Genomic DNA, 8,895 nt, shown 5'->3' with positions numbered 1-8,895 from the left:
GTGTTGGCTTTGCTATGGTGGCAGTAGCCTCTGGAAGAAGGACAGAGCAGACAAGTCATAATTGACAGTACAGCAGCAAGGTTCACCAGAGCATCTTGAAATGAGGGGCCCTGAATGCCCTAAAATGAAGGCAGCATAAGGCAGAACGTTGCAGCTAAGATCTCTGGGATCTTAGGGCATGGGCTTAAAGCACACTAACATGCATTTTTCTGGGATTTTTTTTTGTTGCATTAAACTTATCTGAATGAATTGATTCTTTCTTCCTGCCAGGGAAGAGCTTTTGTCTGAAGACGATAGAAAATGTGCACACTCTTCTGGAGATGACTTCTTAAATGTGCAATTACAAAAATGCCTTCCTTTTTCTAATGATTTTAGAAGCATGCACTTTCCAGATTCCTTCATTTTCCTTGATTGCTGCTTCTCCTTCACCATCTGCCCAACGGTGACCTTCTTCCTGGGCTGGAAGTGCTATGGGATCTTTCCTTCAGACCTCATCTGCCTCATTTTTAAGTGTTTGTTGAAGTGGTTTATGTAATTCTTGGCAAGAGATCACTCCCTGACTGTGTGACTTGGTGGATTTGTGACACTTGTCTCTTGCTATTTCATCACGTCTTGCAAACTTTTTCATATGAGAGTGGAGTTACCGGTGGGAAGTATGGACTGCAGTAATGAGTTCTGTTTCGCGGCTAATCCGTGTTTAATGATTGACGTGCATATGTATTTTAGTTTCACAAGTCCTGTCTTACATCTCTGTTGGTATTTTCTGTCACACTCCCACCTTTTGCTTTTTATGTGCATACCAAGAAACAGATCCAGCTGGTCTAGCAGTTAGCGTCTCTGCCTCTTTCAGCAGCAGCTGTCTTTCCCCTGCCCTGGCTGTGCTGCACGTTCCCACTGCTTCCCTCTTGCATCCCTCAGTTTTTGATTGTCAAACAATATGTTACAAACCAACCAATTAATTTCATGTTACTTGGATCTAAAATTAATCGCTGAGATTATCTCATTTTAAGAATTTTTCTGTGAAGAAATGAGGAATTGGAGACAATTTCTTATGTGGTTTGGGCTCCCTAACACAGACAGTACAGATCTACTAACTGGTTTTATTCATCACAGAATGGCAGAGGCTGGAAGGACCCTCTGGAGATTGTCTAGTCCACCTCCCAGCTCAGAGGAGGGTCAGCTTGAGCAGTTGGGTTTTGAATATCTCCAAGGATGAAGACTCCACAACCTCTCTGGGTAACCCATGCCAGTGTTTGATCACCCTTACAGTAAATAAATTTTTTTCTAATGTCTTAAAAATAAGTGTTTTCTTGTGTTTAAGGCATTTTCTTATGTTTAAGCTTATCTCAGACTTACAGATCTGTCTGCTTGTAAGTCTTAAATGATTGTGTGTTTCTCTGTGCTTAGAGTTTTGTTCCTAAATATCCCAAGATAAGATGAAGTAACTACAAATGCCACAATGCTTAGGAGGACACCCATTGGATACATGGGTTTGCTGCCATGCACATTTTACTGAGAGCTCTGTTGAGAGAAGAACAAAACCTTTGCAAAGATCTAATCAGGTGCTTCATTTTAGATACTGAAAGCAATTCTTCGAACGCTTTTGCCCAAATGAAGACCAAGGGAGTGCAATATTTTGTTTACAAACGTGTACAGTTATTTTCCTGTAAGAAATGAACACCTGTGTCTGGCCTTGGCTTATTGAAAGTCAGAGTCCTGCTAAAGCATTACTCATTGGAAGACCATTCCAGTATCACGATTAAAGTTCATGATCTGCCCGTTAGACTACTGTAATTTGATCTGAGTTTTTCCTTAAAATGGTCTGGAAACTATAACGTTAACAAGTGACATCTGTCTATTGAGTTGAGGGAAGGTAATGCAACTGATAGTGCTCACCTTCATCCAGTGCTATTGTCTGGCAGCCCGATAACTACAGGTAAAAATTCTTATTCCTGTGTTTACATAGGTGTTAGTAGTCTCCTTTCTGAACAATCTTTGCTTACTGGCTGTGGCTAATCATTCCTCATCCTAGATCCAGAGGCAGCCTCTGAATGAGGAATTGGAAAGAGTCAGCATAGTTCAGAAATCCCGTTTGTGTAATATTTTCCAAATCCTTTTGTTACTATATTCAGAACAGAAATAATTGATTTATTTAATTAGTAGGACTTCTATCTTTTACCATAATATTTTGTATTATTTTTTATTGTTTTGCAGGATGCTATGCTTTTCTTTGCTGTGAGAATAGGTGATTTCTTGACTAAATGTAGTTTTAATTTTTATATAGCTAGCTTAATAGCCATGTTTTCCACAATCTGTATTTTGATAGCACTATGACAGTGCAGGTTATATCTATGCCAGTTAACAAATCCTATAGTGTTCTGTGACTGAAAACAGACTGAGACATGCCCAACCTGTTGTACTGCATTCATTTGGGTGACCTGCCCCAAAAGTTACTTGACACATCAGTAAAGAAGAAATACTGAAAGCAACTGGATCCAATTTTGGTGATATCTTTGCCTGCCCAGCCCCCTGAGCAAAATACTTTTCTACAAAAAAAGAATTATCGGGTAAGATAAGACTTGTATAGTATGAGTGCCTGAGTCAAGTTTCTTTAAGAGGAGAAAGCAGTTAATGCTTCCCAATACGCAGTAGAGAGAGACATCATGGATGAGATGAGACTTCTGCTCTGTATGAAATTGTTAGGGAGAGAGCTCAGCCATCACAAGGAAAAGGACCTGTATGACAGAGAAGGTAGAGTGACTGTATCCAGCTGAAGTCTTAAGAAACTTGAGAGTGTTAGAAAATACGAGATAAGAATGGGGTGGGATTGGGCATCTCAGAACCATCACTAAAATGCTCTGAAAACAAAAGTTGTGGTTAGAGATGCTTTTCCTATGCCTGTTTCTGTTGCTTTTCTTGGTAAGTTGTCTCACACAGGGGTTTAAGTAGAGTTTCAGAGTGCTTCTGTTTTAGGTTGGGCTCTGCAGAGGTGGTGTCAGGAGATCTTAAGGTGCGTGATGGTACCCACAGCCTGAGTTACAGACAATGCCTCATATTCACCTGCAGGTCCTTAACAGGCTTGTCTCCATAGCCAGGAATGGGCCTAGATTGTAATGTTAACTATCTCAGGACATTGTTGATTTTTTTTATTTTTTTTTTAACAAAAATTATGATACCAAGGTAATCTTAACTGTCAAACTAAACTGGGATGTGTATACTTTGCATTGTGCATTGTTTCGTTTCATGTACTGTTTGTCATTAACAGTCTTGGCATGACTGTTACAGGTAGTAAATATATTCTGGCATAATTAAAGCAGTTCCGCTTCCTTCACGGGCAAAACCCCAGAGATGGTATCTCTGGAGGGAGACATTAGAGCTGACTGAGAAGTTGCCAACTGCTATTTATCTGTTAACCAGTACATCAGGTACCATCTTTCTGAATCACCATCCCTGACCACCTCTGTATTAACGCTTACAGTGACCTGCTCTGGTCCATAGGCCATTATTTTGGCAATTGTAAAAAAAGTGAGTTAAAAAAAAGACTCTTCTTTTTAATCTTATTTTTTTAGCTCATTATATGTGTTCAGCTAAAAAAAAAGTAGTCAGAGAAGGTAATTTGAAGACTTCCATTTCATCTATGTGAAAATCAATGCAAAACAATATAACTTAATTCTTAACAAGGTAGCTGACTTCCCTTAGCAAGGTATCCATAAGGGATGCACTTCTGAGGATATACCCAGTTAGCTCTGCTGCTGCAGCCAATGTTTATGAACATACATTCATGGATCCTGATCCTGTTGCTGCCACTGTGTAAGCAGATTGTTTGTCACTGAAGTTTTGGACAGGCACAGAAGCCTGCTTGTAATACTGAAGTTGTAGCACCTGCACAGTAGTTATACACTTAAAATTACTGTGCTGAAGCGTCACCTCCTTCTGTTGATCTTCAAACCAGCACAAAATGAAATTCAAAATACGGGCAAAAATTCTGTTAAGGCCCGTAAAGAATACAGGATACTGTGCGGTTTCTAGTGCAAGGGCAGGACTACAGTATTTTTCCTACCTCACAGGAATGTTGTAAGAGGCATCTTAATATTATGTGATGGGAAGGGACATAAATCTGTATGGATAAAATGAAATTATGCATAAGCAGTTAGCCTTTGATGAAGAAGACACATAAGTTGTAAACTCTTTGGAAAGCCTTTCTCCCATGCCACCAAATCATTTAAATCACGGAGTATTCTTTGGGGAATATTAGAGCTGCAAAAACTAGCTGGCCATAACTTTATGTAAGGGACAAATTAAATACAACTATTATCTCTTGACTGTTTGGAAAATGAAGGCCCAGTTTGCATTAACAAGGCTGAACTGGATGATTTCTCTTGGAAAAACACTTGGATCCTTTTATCTGCATTTTAGAAAAAAAAGTGTAATTTTTCAGGTGACTGCTGCATATTCTATATTTGAGCCTTTATTTGAAAAAAGATTGAGGGATAACAAATTCTAGTACAAATATTTGGGTAATACTTTGTTTATTTCCAGGACAAATACCTTTAAATGGATTTGAAAGAGAACCATCCAAAGATGAATTTTACCCGTAACAAACACTTTTTAAAAGGAGTGCTTCTCATCAAGCATAACCATACTACCTAAACAGATGCTATTTAGTGAGATGACTGACCTTAAATCTAGCCATAACAGAAACTTGTATTCCTCAGTTATTCAGGTGGACTGTAGATTTCATTTGATGACTTAATTTATGATAAACTCCTTCAGGAGTGCAATAGTATTCCACCTTGGTTCCTTCTCATGGGTGTTGCAAAGCGGCAGTGTCGTTTTATGAGTGGCTATTGCAAATCAGAATGAGCCTGGAAAGGCGACTGGTCTGTACCTAGCCTCCCAGTCAGGGCTGGCGAGGACAGCACTGGGTTGCCCCAGGGGAAGGTTGGTTTTTGGGGGGTTTTTTGGGTGACAGCTGTGTGGGGGCAGTGAAACAGCACTGCTGCCAGAGCCTGGTGCCGAGAAACCAGGGCTCCTTCCTGGGGTGGTGGGGCTTGTGGTGGCCCCACCGGGCTGCAGGGTCTGGGGGGTGCCTACGCAAGCTGCTGAACCTGGACTGGGTCCTTCAAAGTGGCGCCGCCGCGTTCCCCATCGCCTCTTCTGTGCCATGCTGCATGCACCTAGAAAGTGCAGCGGGGAGTTCGGTTCTCTGAGCACGGGGAACTGCGTTGGGCTGTGAGTGGCAAACAAATCCGTGTCCTGCACCACTTCTGAGAGGGGATCCTTCTCTCTGCCCCATTGCTTTCTTTGCCTTTCAGAGGACTGACTTGTCCTTTCTGACACCTTGTACTAAAGCCCAGATTTAGTCTATAGGTGCAGAGACAACTTCTGAAAGGAATGAAGTGGCTTACAGTCACCCATGCTACCTCCACAGGTACAACCAATTCCTGTTATAAGAAGGGGGACAGAGCTGAGCAAAGAGCGGAGCTGAGCAGGGGCGGGCAGGCTGGGGGATGTGACTGCATGCTGTAGGAGTTATGCTCTGTGTGGTTCCATTACTGCATCGTGCCCCTGTTTCTCTGTTAGGTGGCAGAAGTGTATTTCTATCGGAGATTTGCATCAGGAAACAAACGCTATGTCTGGGGAGAGCTTTCCAGGCAGGCTAGTGGGAGAGGTATGATTAAAGCCCTAGTGTGCTTTATATCAGTTCCTCATTTTTTGTATGATTATGCTCTCACTAAAGTCAGTGGGAGAATACACCCATTTAACTGGTGCTTTCATTGGCATGGCTTGCATTAATTTTTGTCGTGTTGATCTGCCCTTTCTTTTTTTGCCTGGAGGCCACCCAGCTGCTGGCTAGTGGACGTCCTCGGGTGCAAGAAGCAGATGACGGCAGGGGAGTTTAAAGGAGCTTTTGACAGTCCAGCAGTTTCATGGTTAGTCTTGGACAGCCCCAGAAAGCTGGGGAGGAGGGGGGCAGGTGGGGTCTGGTCATGAGCAGAGAGCACTGTCAAGCTTCCAGCCTTACTGAAGGGTTTATGTTTAGTTACTTCACAGGAGAAAGGAGCAGAGTGTGGGAAGGTGGTACTGGCAACATCGCCTGTGATTGAGGGTTGCACGGCCACGCGTCGGGGGGTCTGAAGGCTGCCTGCCTATGAAGGCTATTGGCACAAAGTCTGGGAATCCTGCAGAGCTTCAGGCATGTCCCGCCTTCTGCAGAGCCAGAGAGCAGCCTGAGGGCTGTAACAAACCAGTCAGACTCAACTAAAAGTGGAACTATTTATGGGAGGTTTTCTATTTTCTCTTGTGACTCGTGGATGTTGTCTCTTGTTCACCCAGGCTCTGAGCCCTATCACTTTGCACTTAAATATAGCTTTCCCAGGTTTTCAGATCTGCTGTTTTCCCAAAGGAATGTCTGTTCCTGGCATGTAGCCCTCCTCTTTTATCATACTGAAAATCATCTCACTGAATGTTGGTAGCTTCTGGTAGATGACCAGCAGCTTAAAGATTGCAGACTACCTGACCAACCCCCCACCCCCCCACCCCCCTTCAGATCAAGGGCATTGTGGTTCATTTGATCCTACCCTTTCCAATGCCCTGTGCCTCCGGTTTCTTTATCACAGCCGTTGCCATGATCCTGAAATATCTTGCCAAGTAGAGTGCGATGGAGGAGGTTTGGTTTCCTTGCAGTCTGAAGCAGGTGGCACCGGGAATCACAGAAGCAAGTGCGTGCAGGAAGGGTGGTGTTGCAGCGTGTGACGCCTACGTGTATCCAGTTCTCATATGCCTAATTGTCACGGACAATGCCTAGCCGCATGTGCCGAAGCTGTCAAGATGAAGTGCTGGTTTTGCATATACTCTCCAACTTAGCCAAATACTGTACTTGCAGGGAAATTTTCTCAAGATAATCTCAAGGATTAGACTAAATAATATCTGCAAGTGACATTTTAAATACAGATGCACAGCACTTTGTTCAACTTCATAATTAGTGACTAATATAGATACTATAAAACACGACTTTCTTGCATGTTTTTTAAGTAGGAATTTAATTTGCCATCTTTGAAAAAACTTGATTCTGTATGATTCCACTCTCAAACCAAGCCTTGCACTTGCATAGTTTTTTGAGTCATTCAGAACTGCAATACATTTATACATTTCTTACTGCAAGTGTGCCATGACTAATGGCTAATTTAGCTGTTGTCTCTTAAGTTCTGTTATTGTCACTTCAGGTCAGAGAGATCAAAGGTCTGGTATTTTAAGGGATTTGGCACTTCTAGATAAAAACATTTTGCATTCCATGCATGTCCAATCTCTAAAGATAAGTAGGGAGGAATACGGTAAACCCCTGGTATCTCTGTGGAAAGGATAGTCGGAATGTAATTTGTATAATTACCTTGCATGGTAGTTTGCATTTGTTAGCATACCTTTATTTTTGTTTTCTACTTGTTATAAAGCCTTTTGCATTTATTTTTAGTACTGATTATATGACCATTTGATGCCTGCTGCTGTGAAGATTTTGTCATTGAAACAATTGCTTCCTGAGCACTTAATTTTTTCAGGCAGAATCCTATCAATAATTATAGTTTTGGGGGCTTTAAATTCAAGTTATTTTAACATACGGTAACGCTACTTGATAGTTTCCTCTGGGAATCCCACCCACTGTGTTAGCTGCAAACTGCTATATGAAGAATGCTGTTCTCATGGCTCAAACACTTGTAATGCTGTCCCACCCAAACTAACCTCAGCATGAGAGTGACTTCTAATCCACAAACGAGATAAGCAATGGAACTGTATGTTACTGTCCCTCTGATTTAAAGGTATTTCTTCCAACCAAGTTAGTATTTAACTTTATTTTACTCTTAACAAAAATACAATCATATAATCATAAAAAAGACAGGTGTTCAGTCTGTTGTTGTACAAAAGAAATGCATTGCTGATTTGCTCTGAACGGGTGGTATAGAATTCTGTTAGTGCAATCAAATAAAATACGGAGTGTGAAAGGACACATTTTCCTAAGTGAAGGAGAAAATTGGCTTACATTAGGTGAAACATTAATGGCAATTTCACTAAAATGAAATCTTCTTAGTGCTGCAGTTCTTTCTAGCTGCACTGTAATTTTAAACTAGAAACCATCCTAGCAATTCATCCTAGCATGATAGCAGGACTGTTTTTAAAAAGTATCAGTCTCATCATGTGTGCATGGATCACAAAATTCGGGAAGTATCCCAAGTTATCCCATCATGATAATGCAGGATTTTTTTTTACTTGATGAGAATCTGTGGATAATTTCTTCCGTAATGCTTTTTCCCCTCATTTCCATACTGCTGCTGTTAGCGTTTTGTACCAGATGCTGCTTTGTCATGAAAGCAACTGCTTCCTGATTTTTCTTCTGCCTGAAAACTTGTCTACCTTTCCTAAGTGTATCAGTTGGTCCAATAAAATTGATTTCATGTTTCTTCAAATCTTGCTCCTTTTCTATCATTAGGCCATCCCACCGACATTACTATTATGAATACCTCCATATGCTCCGTGCCCCAAATACTCCATTACTGGTTTTGTTTAAATACGGTGCTGTCCTTATGTGTGCCAGATGTGGTTAATGGAGGTGTGTGACATGGATTCAGTGCTATCTTATTCATTTGATATCTCCACCTCTAGGGGAGTCTGACTGCATTTATATTCCTATGGAAAATCTGTAAAAGCAGGGTCAGATAATACTACTGTGTGTAGCTGGCCCCATTGCCTACACATACATAAGCAGAGGGAGAGAGAGAAGGCCTGTTCCAGTTCAAAGAAATAAGAGGCATCTGCCTTCTCTGTAGAATTAGAGAGAAACCAGTGCATGATAGGTAAGAAAAATATGAGCTTGTTATCAGCTGATAATATTGCTGTTTCTCT

This window comes from Accipiter gentilis, chromosome 5, assembly GCF_929443795.1.
Source record: "Accipiter gentilis chromosome 5, bAccGen1.1, whole genome shotgun sequence".
NCBI classification, from domain to species: domain Eukaryota; kingdom Metazoa; phylum Chordata; class Aves; order Accipitriformes; family Accipitridae; genus Astur; species Astur gentilis.
This window is presented reverse-complemented; position numbering follows the sequence as displayed.